The following is a 14,780-nucleotide window of genomic DNA, read 5'->3' as shown; positions in this document are numbered from 1 at the left end:
AGGCATAATTTTTTTATGATTACAAGTGTCATAAGAACTGCATTAGCATAATACTATACGTGAATGTTTTAGCGTGCGGGTGTACTGTTCTTGAATTATTAAAGACTAGATATTCGTGCGTAAAAGGAACTCGGCTTTCCCACTCAAACAAGATACACAATGAAAGGAACAAATCTGACTCAGGTAGTTCTAGGAGCTTGGTAGTATGGAAGGATTGTAACGGCGTAACTGCAAGCTATATCGGAATGACAACAATATATTATTAATAAGGCGGCAATAGGGGCTAGTTGGTACGTCTTCATGCTTGTGATGCGCTGCCGGAGGACACGGACCAGAGAAAACGAGGAAAACGACGCAGGGTGATGCGCAAACTCACAACTACTTTATTTCAGCCACGTACAGCCCCCCCCCCCCCGTACAAGAAAGAAAGGAACAAAAAATAAACGTACAAGAAAGAAAGGAACACGAAAAGACGGGAGTGGGGGGGGGGGGGTTCAGTGATAAGGCGGTAGAACACAAAAATATGAAAAAGAAACATACCAGGGCTGCAAACAATGTCACGTACATAAGGATGTACATGACTGAAATAAAGCAGTTCTGAGTTTGCGCATCACCCTGTGTTGTTTTCCTCGTTTTCTCCGGTCCGTGTCCCCCGGCAGCGCATCATAAGCACGAATATATTATTACAGGCCATTATTCCGGTTTTTCAGCATAGTACAATTGGTTGATGTTTGTACGGACACATATTAACAGCCTCTATAGTAAGAATGCCTGCGTGGCAGCAGATCTGAGGTATGGTATGAAAAATTCTGCGGTTAATGCAGTGCTAATGTCACTCTTGTGTAGGCCATGGTGTAATTCGAAATGCCGCGCTTAAAGGGAAGCTGAATCACTTAAAAAAAGACTTTCGTGTCTGTAATCACAGTTTCCGCCCCGCTGAATTCGAAAACGGATGTAAAGGTTCTGAAATGTGAAAGCATACAGCGTTTTGTTTTTTTGTTTTTTTTTTGCAAAAAACAGCGGCTGTGGCCGCATGGCTGTTTGAGATGCTGAGCGAACGCCGTGACGTCATCTTCGGTATGCCGCGTCATCTGCAGCAACAGCACTGTTGAAGTGTAGCTTCCGAGATTAGCTCCGGCGACGGCGCGCAGCCGCAGTTAGTCAGGGAGGCCAAGGTATAGGATACGAGCACGGTGAAGCACGGCTCCGCCAAAGGAACAGAAGATGACGATTCGTTTCCCCGCCCACACTTTCGGCGCGCTTACATGGGCGGAGCAAGAAAAACTCTTAATTCGCAAATTCTAAAGCTCCTGTTACAACAACCACGAAAAAAAAAGTACGATATCGTCGACAGTAATGTCGGTCCTTGTTAACCAGGTTTTACCAAATTCTACAACCACTCCTCCTTCCCTTTAATGCAGCTCCACTACCGTGAAACCTGAGGAAGCGCGTAGCGCAGGCAACCCATCGATTCCCTTCACAATCACGTGCTTGCCGAAGCGGTGGTGCCCACTCTTGCGTGGCACGGGTATCAGCCAGGTACTTGAGAAGCGTTTTTTTGCGAGTTCAGGCAAATTATTGAAATTAATCGTTGGTTATTTCTGTAGTTCATACTATTTTAGACCTTGTTAGTTTACTTTGCACTGGTTTTGAGCATTGTTGGCCTTTGCTTATGCCTGCTGTATTGACCACTGCGTGACCATGCGACATCAGACGGAGGACGACAAGACGGGACCCGAAAGTGCTCCGCACATAAAACTTCATTGAAGTCCTTCAGGTCGCGCTAGTTTCCTAGTCTGAAGCGGCCAGCTCCAACGTCGCGGCCGAAAGGCCTAGCCTCTCGGCCCATCGCGGGCCTGATGGACTGCCAATATCTGTTCTTCTGGTTCGGAGCTACGGAAAGCTGCTGGTAGCAAAATAAATTATTGTCTTTTTTTAGCCAGTCGAAAAAAAAACAACCAGGAGAGATACTGTAGACTTCACCTAGAACATATCGTACGTTCAATGGCCAACAGTTTCTTCGAGGCATGTCGCTTAAAGAACCGCAAGTGGCTAAATTAATGAGGAGGCCACCATTATGGCATGCCTCGTAATTATATCATTGCTTTAGAACTCAAAACTTCAGAAATTATTATTACTAGAAGGTTTTTGTCAACTCGTACAGGTCGCGGATTTCACACTGTGGTGTACTCTGACAAGGTTCTGTGCTTTACGTGTGCTCCTCGTGAACTTCGCACGTGATAAAAAAAAAGGAAGTGATGCGGAGGAATGAGCGTGGTCCAAGGGACCTTTGGCTCCTATCCGGAATAAACGGCTGTTGACAAGGTGCTGCTGTCAGTCATTCGTGTGAGTCATCGCCTGATTTCAAACATGTTCCAGACGAAGAGCAATCTCCCCTGACTTTACAAGAATGATAAATTACGGAGAAATACAACTCGTAAAATAGTTACGCTTGACAAGAATGTTATTATGGTGCATATGTTAAAAGAAGCTAAAGGTGCTTTTGTGCCTAATGTTGCACTAGCTGCTCTTCGACGCAGGGCTTTAACGAAGATCGATAAAGCACAAAAAGCAGTGAAGCGTATACTGAATACAGCCCGTGATCGCGTGGGAAACAGGGCTTGTTGCTGAGCTAGTTGGTTCATAACTTGAGGTAAAACTGTAATGACGCAAAGAAGACGGGGACGAAGCGAAGACACGAACAGACAGACACGGGCGCCAACTTCCAACTGTTTATTATCAGAAACCGCGCCGATTTATATACGCTGCCGAACAAGGTAATCCCATAACAGAAATTGAGTCATCGCAGAACTAACAATTCATCATGTGCCATAAATACAGAGACAAGGCATGCGCCGGAACTGCACTAACGCGATCGAACTATGAAAACATGCCAGCACCTGTGAACACGTGCCAATCCTAGTGAGAGGTAAAAAGAATATCGCACATTCTAAACTCTACATGTCTAAATGCTATCTTTCAAAAAGATAGCTTCTTTCTCGCTTAGATCGAGAGATGGGGCACTAACGCACTGGCTACCTGCCCTCTTTATTAGAAACGCTTCAATTGTCTCCCTTTCAGTGCGGCTGTTTGCTCTCCTAAGAAACGTGGTTTGGCTGAAGTGTGGCGCACAACCACAGCGCTTGCAGTGGTCTGCCAAGTGCCCGCCCATGTTGCTGCTAACCGCCAAGCGGTTAGCAGCAACATGGGCGGTCAATTTCTGTTATGGGATTACCTTGTTCGGCAGCGTATATAAATCGGCGCGGTTTCTGATAATAAACAGTTGGAAGTTGGCGCGTGGGAAGATGCGCAAAGATTGATGAGTTGCTGCTATTGAAAAGACGGGGCTGACAAATAGCTGAGGAAAAACATTGCAATCAAAGTGGGGCAACCGGTTTCTGCTAAAATATTTCGCCTTGAGTATGCTGGGCTCACCTGTGTTCTAGGAAGACGATATGCCTGTGTAACATCATTCACTAAATTTTATTGCGATATCAATTATATGGACACTCTCGGCGGATTTTTGCCGTCGCCATCATTTCCTGGATATGTATATGTATGTATATATGAATAAAAGCCACAAAAAATAATTCAGAGTAAAAAATTCCGAAGAGCTCGACCGGGCTTTCCAACCTGCGACTCCTCGCTCCGCAGCTCGCTGCCTTAGATAATTACGCCATGCCTCTTTTTTCTTCTTTATGACAGGGAAGGAAACCATTGCACTTAGAGCGATATTATAAAAATTAATAATCACGCATATTTAAACACAAATCAAACACAGAAAACCAGTCTAGAGCCTCACTGGAACGTTCATATATCCCGCGCACTTGAATCACTCGTTCCTGGGATACGTTTTAGGGGCGAAGCTCCTTATAGCATCACCTGGTCGGTCGTCGCTCCGTCCGGCGTTTCCCCGCCGTGGCGTCTCCCGTATCATTCAATGGATGGCGCTGTCCCATAGAGATGCATGCAAACTGCAGTTGGGTGACGATATACTAGATGGCGCTGTCCCATAGAGATGTGTGCAATATGGCGGTTGGGTGAATGCACGCTAGATGGCGTTATAGGTGCCGCTGCTCTCAGATTGGCTGCTGCGCCCGTTATCTCTCATTCTCCTTGATCGTCGCCGTACGTGGAGGAGTGCGCTTGCCGGATCGTGCTGCTTGGCGGACCATGGACGACAAGGAGCGCCGGGTGCGGAAGGACGTTGCGTCTCGTGCTCGTCGGCAGGATCCCGAGGTGCGAGCTCGAGAGGCTGCCGCCTGGCGCCGCGCGCGCTTGGCGGCGGCTTCGCGGGCGCGCACCGCCTTGAGATCCGCCGCGCACCGCGCTCGCTTGGCGGCAGCCTCTCGATCCCGAGAGGCTCGCTTGCTTGGCGCTCGCTTGGCGGCAGCAAGGCGGATCCCAAGACGGTGCGCGCCAAGGACGCCGCTGCGAAACGGGCTCAACGAGAACCGGATCCCGAGACCATGATTGGTTCAGGAGCTTCGCCCAAGCTCTTCACCATTCACCTGTCGACATGCTGTAATTTTTCTGCTCTTGAGGTCGCGCGCTTTGCGGTTTTGTTTGCCGCCCAAAAGAAGGCGCTGCAGGGTCTTAGGACAACGCGAGCGCAAGAGTCCGAGAGTTGTTTGCCTTCTGCGCATGCGTCCTTTCAGCTCGAAATTTCTTGGGTCCCCAATTCTAAAACTGTCTAGCGTTTCGCCGGAGTTGGGATGTGCGCCTTCGACTTGTACTTTGGCATACAGGGCATAGTCGACCGTGCTCGCGCGATTATCTCTTGAGAGGGAGTTTTGTACGTCTTGTGCTTTCACCGCAGTTTGCGCTGAAGCTATAGACCATACGAAGGTCACTTCGCTCGCTGCAGCGGCCGCGTTTGGGAAAGGAGTGATCTGCTAGCCAGAAGAGCCAAAGTGGGGGTTAGTTGAAGTAACAACTGTGACAGTTCGCGCTCGTCCTATTTGTACCTGTGCGTTCTTTTCATACCTCATTCTTTGTGTTTGAGCAGCGCGCTGCAAGTGTCGAGCTGTGACATTTCTTAATTCGCACTTGCCTTGTGTGTTTTTTTTTTCCTGCGTCCTTTGTGCTTGAACAGCGAGCAGCAAGTTTCTACCCTTATGAAAAAATTTAATGAGTATTAATAAACAGACTAATGTCTTTAGACATCAGAATCATTACACTGTCTAATGCCAGTCTAATGCGCTTTCTAATGCACACCTAATGCGAGTCTAATAGTAATTGGCCACCGTTAGTCTATAGAGTCATGACGTTAGAGTTTCTGATGACGATTGTCTAGCGTTAGTCTATGGAGTACTGACGTGTGAGTTTCTAATGGCCGTTGTCTAGTGAAACGCAACTGAACATATGCATTAGGTTGACATTAAACACCATATTGCAGACTTAGGCCTTATGCCAGCAACAGCATGTTTGCTGCACACAGGTCAATAAATATTTTTGTGGTTAATAATACGAAAGTGTGCATGCTTTAGAGGATTGTCACATAAATGCCAGCAGACCATTTCGAGCAATGACTAGATCACCATTGTTCTTTACACGTAACAGTCTTTCGAAGCCAATCAATAATCTTGCATGTCTATGATACACGCATTTGTAAACGAGCGCTAAATTGTCAAGCTATTTAGTTTCAATAGGACAATAAATGGGGCTAGTTAGTTAAATTTTATATTTCCTATGAAAGCGCTCTTTTACAATCACAAACAAACGAAATAAAACCAGACGAAAGATTTCAGGAGAAAGCGCTTTTCTATTTAATTTCTGGCTCAGCACTGACGATAGGGTCTCTTGTGCTGCACTGTCGTGGTGGTACAGTTGCTGTATTTGAAACCTGCAAGTGAAAGTGTTAATATTAGTTTGGCACTGAAGCATACAGCTTAGGGCAGCATGTGAACAGACCTTGCAATTTATGATTGATGCCTTTTTTTCCAAAACAGTGGTATAATTGTTACCATTTTAACTGAATAATCCATCTGTATCAATGTCCAACTACATAGCCTTGGCTTCATGCTGCTTTGATCAAAAACATAAAAAAACAAACCACTATACATCACTTCAGAGGGCTGTGGTTTCGTAGATTGGCCAGCTATTATAGACAGACCAATTAGCTCTGTTAGCTTCTTTGATGTAACATTTCATAATAACGTCCTTTCGCTACTCAAATGGTACTCCATGCATGACTGCTGCATGCATCAGTGAGCCTATTCCACCTCCTTTGTTTTAAACAAAACTATCACAGAACAATTTGTAGCTCATGCTCAGCTTGTGCAAGGTGAATCTGAGCAATAGGCAAGTGGAATGTGGAGCTGAGTCTTGGTGATACAGCTAGAGAAATGCTAAATTCTAGTGAAAAGAATCATGAAATGGTGGGTTCTGTAAGAACCTACATATATTTTACCGATATGCATGCTGTAACAAGTTATGGGTCATTTCTACAAATATTTTGAAAACAAGGCATTAGAGAAAGCAAGCCAAAGCATTTTTGTATTATTACCCCTGGTGACTTTCGATATTATTCGATAGCTAAAGGTACATTCATTATGTACCTTAAAGAGGCGACAAAAGTTCTATGAATGTTAGCTAGCAAATATTGCATAGTTATGAAATTGATCACTTGTCTTTTAGAAAAACAGCAGAATCCACATTGGAGTGCGTCGGTACTTGTTGAACATCTTGACAGGATATCACAGCTACTAAAGGAAAGAGCACATAGCAGCGCTAAACTCACAACTAACTTTTTTTAGAAATCACGCAGACGCTTAAAATATCATCTGAACCCAAGTGTTCGCACAGAGATAACATCATCTACAGTGCATGTGCAAACAGCTAAATGGAGTAATCAAACGAACACCCAGGAGGAAAGAGGATCACGAGCTAAGACACCGACACAGAAAGAAGAGAGGAGCGCTGTCCGTGTATTAGCTCGCGCTCCTGTTCCCTCCTGAGTATGTACCAAAATGCCCAGTTACAAGTATTGCTAAAATGTACACCCTTCTACAATAGTATGAATTCATTCGACAATTAATGTTCCCTGTCAAACAAGGCTATTCAAGGCACCATTACACAGTGCATTACACTTCTCTTTCTGTGGTAGGCCTCAACCTGTGTCGTGAACTGTGCAATATGCACAGATTCATGGTATCTTTATAGATTGAGGTGTGACAATGTTCCAAACAATGTGATGAAACATATGAGTATCCGATGCTTTCTAATCAAGACTATCTCCAATTCAGATTATCAAACTCTCAGGCTTCTCGATCATCTGACAACAATGCTTTGTTAGAAGGAAATGGGTACTCCCATGTTGCACGACATTGCTTAAAACATGGTTGCACCACAACCTATAAAAACACCATAAACCTGTACATAGCAGTAAGGTCAGAACAGGGACTATTAAGGCCCACAACATAGAAAAATAGAGCAATAGAATACGCTGTGAAAGTGTGCCCTACAGCTTTGCATGAAAGTCAATTTTCAATGTTGCATCACTTCATAACATAGCGGTAGAATATATGTTTCATTGCCTCCTTTTGCTGTTTGTCAGTGCCTGTAGACGACGTCATCTATGCAAGAACGTGTGGTTACACATAATATTGAAACGTTAATGTTTATCGCAGAGACATGTGAAGGCAGGACGAGGAGGGACACACAAAGGTGCTAACTTTCAAGTAATTTATTTGGACTCAGATCATACATATTTATAATTTTAAGGAAAGAAAAATTCAGGCATGTGCAGGCACAGCTGCGCCCAGGAAAAATAGTTCTTTGTTACATATAGTGACGGCACACTAACACAATCTTGGCAAAGATAATGAATAATTGCTGATTCAATAATCAATCCAATGTACAGTATAGTATTATCACGTGCAATCACGTGCAAGTGTTATGATGTTAGTGGCTTCAGATTCGACAGAACCTTTGTGGTAATCTATAAAGAGGTAGTCATCCTCATATCTTAAAACCCCTGTGCTTGTATATTGCACTAAAAAATCCTGTTCCCATTTCTTTTGGATGAGCCTTCATTTCAAGAACTCACCGGATGCCAGCAGGATATCCTGCCCCTCTTTCTGTACCGGTTGCAGAAGCCCTACTCAGAAAACCACCTTGCATTCACCAGGCAAGAAAAAAAAAAGACTAATCTTGATGGACGACAAATTTTTGCCACTAAGCCATATTTGCACGGGATATCCGACAACATAAAAACGGTTGGTACTTGGGTAAACATCAGCATTGTGCTCATGGCCTCAAATCATGATTCTAAGCTAAGCAAAAGCAGCAACCCAGATACTCACAAGGACGCCTGGCTGCATTAAGAATCACAGGACACATTACGTGCCCTGCAAAGAAGGCGCCGTTTACCAGATACCCCTATCATGTGGTAAGCGTTATGTAGGGCAAATGAGGTAGTGTCTCAAAAAAAAAAAAGAAAAGCTCAGGGAACGCTGAAACAACGTAAACAAAGGCAGCGATGACTGGTCAGCTGCACATTGGAGCACATGTGGTTGCTTTACACTTTGATAAGAGTTTCATTGTGCATAGGCACATTGACAAACTACTACATTGATCATTGAATCAGCAACTATTAATAATGTTAGCTGAGATTGTGTTAGTGTGCCATCACTATCTTTAACAAAGAAAGATCTATTTTTCTTTCATGCAGCTGTACCTGTCCATGCCTGAGTTTTTGTTTTCTTTTTGTTAATGCATAAGTGTGATCCACGTGCAAATAAGTAATTGTTGAAATTTAGCACCTGTGCATGTTTCTCCTTCTTGTGCCATCTTCACAGGTCTCTATGCTTACCGTGAAGGCCAGATGTCAACCCTTGATAACATTTTTTTTAAGTTTTCTCACTCTGCTCCAAACTACATGGCAAAAAAAAAATCACTAGAAATCCACTGATTTCTTGAATAACGCAATACTTGTATTTTTATAGTTAGCAAACAGAGTTCCATAATTATGACACTGTCTTCTTTTTCATTTCTGTGATTTACACACAAAACTGACAAAATTTTAGGATTTTTCAAGATGCTACCTGCAACCAATGGGGAGCATGAAAACCTATATCAGCGCTACAAAACTTCTCGCATTGTCTATTGTGGCTTCAGATTTCATTTCTTTCTCAATGTTACTTTGCAATGGCCCTCGAAACTTCTGAATGTAAAAGCTAGCATCGCAACAATACACATAAAAACATCATTATAAGTAAGATTTCCCCGCACAGTTTCATGGCAATCCAAACAAAACAGATGTTCGGTGGAAGATGGAGGACGCTTGAAGAGACAAAACGTCCTCAAAGAGGTTATGTCGCTGCAGCCAACTTTTCAACAAGTAGACTTGCCTTCGTCAAGACAGCAATGTCAAGAAGCACCAGTTGCTCCCTTTATGAAGACAACTTCAAGTGTCAAAACGTTGGCTCTGGCGTCAATCCATGTTCAAGGATTACAAACTAAATAATACAAACTATTTCATGTTCCATGTTCAACGGATACAAACTAAATAATATGCACTGCACTAAAGTGCAGGAGATAGGTTTCCCACACCTAAGCTAAGGGCCAGTATATGCTATATCTCGAGATGTGCTACGTGCCAAAACTGTCCCATTGTAGTGATGAAAAGAGATTCCTACCACTCAATATGGCTTGTCTGGGCTTGCAGGAAGACCGCTCCTATCTTGCACTGCAATATGTCCTCTGTGTCGGTGCCGTGAACAGCTGTCATCGCTGATACATACATGACAGATACCACAAAAGATTATTTTCACACAAAACAAACCCTACCACACACAGATAGCGAGTACCAAACATGTCTTCAGGCAAGTGTATATCGATACATTAAAAAAGTTGATCCTTGAATGAAGGGATCAGGGCACAATCAGAACAGGTATTAGTGGACTAGCCACTTCTTGCAACTATCGAAAGAGTGGCACTGCATGTCCAACATTCACACATGTACGTAATAAGCACGACCCAGAACATGCATATGGGTGATCCACATGACAAAAACATTTGCAAAGAGTGCGTGGTACATGAGCACATGGTGCAAGGTGGGAACGAGCCATACATATGTATTGTGTCAATTTAGGAAACACATTTTTGGTACTCTAAAGCGAATTCACATTTAGCTTGTCTTGTTCACTTGAGCTATCTGATTTTTTTAGTTATGTAAGCCCTTCACAAAATCAATAACATTCTGCAACTTTCTGAGAACTTCTGGAAACATATGAATATATAAGAATTTAGATCTCTTTCTTTTAATTCTTGACTTTACAAAGCTAAATAAATACTAAATTACTGAATACTACACCTTGGTTATGAGTCCTCATACAAGTAAGAGGGCAATATCGGTACCATGCTGATGTAAAAAAGAAAGCGTGAAAATACAACGACTTAAACCAACCCACAATCAAGCAACATTCTCACTACATGAGCACAGTCTAAATTATTCGTGATAGAGAAGCTGGTGTGCTTCAAGCAGCAAAGAAAAAATATATAATGGCAGAAAAGAAGTTCACGCACTTTTCTCAAACACAAATACTGCACCAAAGAGTGGCATGAGTTAGCTTAGCTTAATCGAATTGACAAATTTTTCTACTAACATTATTTCATATAAACATGTGCTTCTTCAAATTAAGCACGCAGTTGTTGGAGTGTACACTTAGTACCAGTACATAACGTAATTCACTCAAATACATTTACTTCAAGTGAGCTCCCTTAAAACATTTATGATGCAGCTACGTTGAAATCCTAACCACGGAGCGATTACATGGATTTCCGACAAAAGGACTCGGGAACGCAACCACAAAAACATATCCATCATCGCGTGTGCGTGACAGGGCTGTGTGTTTTTCTATCTACGTGCGCAGTGTTGTGACACTTTTGCGCATTATTACCGAGTTTGGTCAACTCCTCTTATATCACCACCGTGAAAACGCTAAGGGACGACCCGTATGTTTAAAGGCAGACACTTCTTCACGGCGACAAGGGATTGTAGAAATACTCTCAAGCGATGATCTCGTACAGTAAACATCCAAGGAATAACAGCGCAATGACACGAGGCTTGCATGATCGAAGGATAGGATCGCGTAGCCGCAACGCGCATCCTTCAAACATGTAATCAACGCAATCGGCGACCGGCTTTTACGGTGATGTAAATGCAAGTGCGCTCAAAGCACCAAACATACCTGTCTATCGGGTCTCTCGTTCTCATCCTCGCTGTGCCAACACGCCGCCCGGGCTATCGGTTCCTGCACAACAGCATCACGCAATGAATAACCAAGTTACTTGTTCAGCGACTTTCTTCAACTTACCGAAGTTTGGCACTGGCTTTGCATTCTTCACAGTCGCTCGTCAAAAGGCTCACGCTTCCGCTCCTGTACAACCGCGGTCGCCGCTTGTCACAACACTGGGAAGTGGATTGTCTTTGGAGGTACACTCGATATTGAATCACGCGATTAACGTGGGTAATCGATAAACGAAGCAAGAAAGCACTTTTGAGCGCGGAGACAAAGCAGCGCGTCCGATGAGGCTGTTCTGAGTGGCGACGAACGACGATGCATCATCCCCCACTTGATCAATGCGGGAGGACGTTCCGAAACGCGCAAAATATCCAGTCGACGAATGTGAAGTACGATAAGCACACAATAAACGCACACAATATCTATCAACACGGTAATATGTCACTGCACAGCACATGTGCTTGCGGGAAGCACCTGTAGTACAACGAGGCCTGTTGCAACTGCTGACTAACAGGCTCGACTAAAAAGAAAACATATGTGGCAGCAGCGTCGTGTTATCATAGAGGATGTTTTTGTACTGCAAATTAAATGTATTTATGGCTTTGCACACAAGTTTAGGTGCGTCTGCACTATCTGATCACTCATTGTATTTAGTTTTTAAACTATACTTTTTGTTCTTGGCATATTAGAGAAAATTTTGCTAACTCCCGAGGCGACGGTCATCACTGAGTCCCTGCAAAATACACGTATAGCCACCCTTGTACAAATCTCAAAGGCAATGCTTTTGCGTACTACAAGATTCGTTTCAGGGTTGGAGGCGTGTGTAGATAGGTATGAATAGCATGCATTCCTGCACAATAAAAGAGAAAGGATGTATCTGACCAGGTGCCCATTCCTCTACTTTCTCTGCGTAACAGCAAGCAGAAGTGTTAGCTGCGGGATGAAAGGCATGGGCGCCCCCCACCCCTTGTACCCCGCTCGCCGGAACTTGCCGACGGGGAATGAAGAATGGGGTGGGGGGTGGGGGAGGCTACGTTGGTAGCCACTGCTCCCAGGCGTATTTTTGTTGAAAACGTGTAGCTGATGATACACTTCCAAATTCTGACTGCAACGATTCGACTGATTCATCTCTCGTGCTTCCCTCAGTGTCCGCAGTTCTATTACAGTGCACTGTAGTTCTATTATTCCAACTCCCCATCCTCCGGGCGAATGGAAAACCGACACTTCTCTGTAACTGTTCGGGGCATCGCTTCACCGCACGCGAGCGACACTTTGAAAATTAGTTAATTAGTAAACACTTCAATATATCCGGCGGATAAAACTTCAATATATATATATTGAAGTTTTATCCGCCTAAGGTGGTCGAAATTAATCCGGAATGCCCCAATAGAGCGTGCCCCCACATCGTGCTTTTGGCACGGAATATCCCAGCATTATTATTATTATTATTATTGTTATTATTATTATTATTATTATTATTATTATTATTATTATTATTATTATTATTAGTGCTTAAGGTGCTCAATGCTTATTAGTGCTCAATGTTATATCTCCTACTGAAACATGATTGAAATATTTATTTCAATACAAACTGTTTGGCGTTTGAGATTTCTCAAAGACAAAACGTGAATGTTGAGATCTGTAAGAAATTGAATTAGATTTAGGTGCATGTTAAGGAATCCCAAGTGGTCGAAATTTTCGGAGCTTTCCACTACGGCGTGCCTCATAATCGTATCGCAGGGGCATGATGATGATGATGAAAGAACTTTATTGTTTGTCCGGCAGATTAACGGCCCGGGCTTAGGTAGGTCTCCCATGTCGCATAGGCAGAAATTGTTTTTTTTTTTTTTGGGGGGGGGGGGGGTGCACCTCGTTGATCTGAAGTGGGGGCCGTGCAGGCAGATGTGGTCGAATGTCTTTTGGGCTCTGTATGCCATGACAAAAAAAAAATTCCGAGGGGTGGGGAGGGGGAGGGTGGTTGGGGCACGGGCCCGATGTGCCACCCCCTGGCTACGCCACTATCGTATCATGGTTTTGGGACGTAAAATCCTCGCAATTGTTACGATTAGTATTAGGATATAGAATTTTTAGTGGTGATAAACGCTTAATATATATTTCTTAGCTGTAATGTGCTTTGGCATTAGGATACGCAATGGAAAATCTGCTTACTTCTGTCATCAGAAATGCTGGTGCATATTGTCATTTGAGTGTCTAATGCACACGTGATGCTAAAGGACATTAGGCTTTGCAGGTCTAATGTCAATCTAATGACACATTAGGTGTGCATTAGTTGCACATTAGACTCGCAAAGTTCATTTTCATAAGGGTAGCTGCTTGCCTTGCTTCCTGTGACATTCCAATTCCTTGCTCTCGCATGCATTTCTTCGCCCTTGAGACGAAACTGTGAGATTTTTTGTTAGCAAGGACTTATACGTAGTATTAACATTGAATATCTACTATATCGAAGCTATGTGATTCGCCGGCAAAATGATTTAATCTCGAATCTCATGTTCCTAAGGACCCAACACAATCGACGCTGACATACGCGCGCAGGTATATTAGGGGCGAAGCTCCTTAGGGTGTGGGTCGTTCCCTCCTCTGTAGTAGTAGTATGTAGCCACCTCGCCCGATCGGCAACGGGCGAGCGCCGATCGGTAAAGCCCCCCCCTCCCCTCTCGCCTCGCGACGCCGACGCTCGCGCTCGCTGCGTTGCAGATGCGTGCTCTTACGAGATATAACAATTCGGGTGCTGAGCGTTGTCAAAAATACTGCAGTTTTTCCTTTTGCTTGCGGAAAAAAACTTCCAGACATATTGCTGTCCTTCGCTAAACGGGTGTGGCGCTGTAGCAGTCGTAATGCTTTATAAACTTTGCCATTGTTGTGCTTTTTTCTCTCCTGTTGGCGCCAACAATGAAGGCTATCACTAACCAAAGAATCACGGCCGTGTGACCCTGTTTGAGAACTGTTTAAGCAGTTCGGCGTGTGGCACGACTGAACCTAATGTGCACGATTACCGCGCCGGGGCACCTAACGTAAACCCGCGTGTAAATAATTAAACTTAAATGAAGCGGTGCTGGTGGGGGTGTTGCAGCAGGCGGGATTAGCCAGGCATGCTTTTGCGGCATTCGTTGAGCCTAAGCATCTCGTATGCGTTGTTCATCCTATCTCATAAATCTGCAGAGAGAGAGAGAGAACACAACTTTATTGTCGTCAGACTTTATGGAGGTAGGTGATCCGCCAGGCTGAACCTGGTGGCCACCTCCTCTGCTCTCTGTATGGCCTGTAGCTGAACTCCCAGGCTGGTGGAGGTCAAAACCTCCTCCCACCCTTCGGACGAGGGAGTGGCAAGGAGATCGGGAGAGGGGGGGTATTCCCTGCAGTCCCAGAGAATGTGATGAAGTGTGGCTATTGACCCACAATACGAGCAATACGGGTCAATCGTGTCGGGGTATATACGTGCATAAATATATGGACACGGGAATGAATGCGTTTGCAGTCGGCGCCAGACAACCTCCTGGCGCTTAGTTAACT

The 14,780-nt window shown here is 44.2% G+C and overlaps 1 protein-coding gene and 1 long non-coding RNA gene across 2 annotated transcripts in view; both read right to left on the bottom strand.

Annotated features, from left to right (window-relative positions):
- The window catches only part of LOC119395535 (uncharacterized), a 96,292-nt gene that overhangs the window by 47,989 nt on the left and 33,523 nt on the right, over positions 1 to 14,780 (bottom strand). The gene's annotated exons all lie outside the window — the stretch shown is intronic.
- On the bottom strand, positions 5,714 to 11,710 carry LOC119396961 (uncharacterized). Its single transcript, XR_005184510.1, has 4 exons — positions 11,322 to 11,710; positions 11,196 to 11,258; positions 9,642 to 9,735; positions 5,714 to 5,845 (listed from the first exon to the last, which is right to left on the bottom strand). It is a non-coding gene; the product is annotated as an uncharacterized LOC119396961 (long non-coding RNA).

Source organism: Rhipicephalus sanguineus, chromosome 6 (assembly GCF_013339695.2).
Source record: "Rhipicephalus sanguineus isolate Rsan-2018 chromosome 6, BIME_Rsan_1.4, whole genome shotgun sequence".
NCBI classification, from domain to species: Eukaryota; Metazoa; Arthropoda; class Arachnida; order Ixodida; family Ixodidae; genus Rhipicephalus; species Rhipicephalus sanguineus.
Note: the sequence above shows the minus strand (reverse complement) of the source record. Positions and strands in the feature narration are given on the sequence as shown.